This window comes from Leucoraja erinacea, unplaced genomic scaffold (assembly GCF_028641065.1).
Source record: "Leucoraja erinacea ecotype New England unplaced genomic scaffold, Leri_hhj_1 Leri_1167S, whole genome shotgun sequence".
Lineage (NCBI taxonomy): Eukaryota > Metazoa > Chordata > Chondrichthyes > Rajiformes > Rajidae > Leucoraja > Leucoraja erinaceus.
In genome coordinates this window covers 3,329-5,000 of record NW_026575415.1, presented here as the reverse complement: position 1 = coordinate 5,000, position 1,672 = coordinate 3,329, and positions in this window count along the sequence as shown.

Here is a 1,672-nt window from a genome sequence, read left to right as displayed (position 1 = left end):
ATTTCAGTCTTTTCAACCAGGGGCTTTGTTCATTGACATTGACCGCAGAGACCAACTGTTTGCTGAATCGGGGGTTGGAAATAAATGACAATCCCACCACCTCCTTTAATAGTGAGATTAAACGAGTCCTTACCAGTGCGAAGTTTGATCTGTATTTTATGAGGAGTTACGATGAGGGATTACGTGAAGAACCCACCCAGTGCGCAGGCGCGGCATACTTCCAAGCAGCGGTGTGGAATCACAGGTAGACACAATATTTGAAGTAAAGATAGTAAAGATTAAAGAGACATCAGCTCGAGTTTGATCTATACAATGAGGGTGGGAGCGGAGGGCACGTAATCCCTCATCGTAACTCCTCATAAAATACTGATCAAACTTCGCACTGGTAAGTATTCGTTTAATCTCACTATTTTACTTCGGAGTCACGTGAGTGACTACGTGAAGACTTCAAAGGTCTGTGATTTCAAACCGTGTAACAGCTATATCTCTCACTGCCGAAGTTATCGAGGGAGGAAGTGGTATCTAAAGACCAACGAATTTGGTAGTTTTTTGAAAACAAAAATGTTTATTTAAACAATAACAAAATAGCTCCCCTGGGCTTAAATTATAAATTTGCAGATTCTAAAATTTTGTCCGCAAACAGGTCTTTCTCCATCAGCGGTTTGTGGTAGAATTTCCGGAACGTTGATTCCCTTGACCATCCCGCTGTACTTAGGATGTGGTCTATGGGAACATCCATCCGTTCCGCCGCTGACGTAGATGCTGCCCTGATGGAATGGGATTTAAAGACATCCGTGTTAATTCCCGCGGCTTTCAGGACCTGTTTCAACCACCTAGATATAGTCTGGCTGGTTACCCGTCCAAAAGGCTTCTTGTGGCTGACCCATAAGGCTTTTTCACTCCCTCTAAGTGTATGGGTTGTGCCTACGTAGTTGTATAAATGGGTCACTACACACAGCCTAGGTTCTGGAGGATAGCCCCGGAAGATTAACGGCGAGTTGGGCATACCTGGCCTGCTTTGTTTCACCAACCCTGGCATAGTGAATGTGATGCAATCTGGGGTGGTTACCATGTTGTCCAGACTTAGTTGATGAAGTGACTTAACCCTTTGTGCAAAGACGAGCGCCATAAGCATAAGGGTCTTGAGTGTGGATTGCTCTAGACTAAGGGATCCCACCGGAGGCCAACCTCTAAGGTGTGATAAGACTACACTTATGTCCCATACATGGGTATACCTGGGTGTAGGGGGTTTATTATTGTAAATCCCTTTGAGGAGTTTTATGACTAGCGGGTGGGACCCGATGCTATGGTGTCCTGTGGGCATGAGATAGGCAGACAGGGCGCTCCGTGCTGCATTGACGGCACTGTAGCTCATCTTTTGGTCATGGTGTAAGTGGGCCAGGAATTCCAACACGTCCGTGATCGAGGCTGTCTTGTATGATGTCCCTGCATCCAAGCAGTACTGCTCCCATTTCTTGATATATGTCAAGTACTGTTTCTTGGTTGAGTCTCGCAGGGACGCCGACATGGTGGTGACTGTTCGTTCTGATAACCCCACTCCCTGGTAAGGCCTGGTTAGAACCTACAAACCAGGAGTTTCAAATTTTGATGGCATGGATGACTTATGCCGGATACCGGGTGAGTCAGTAATTGTGGGTGACTGTGAAAACCC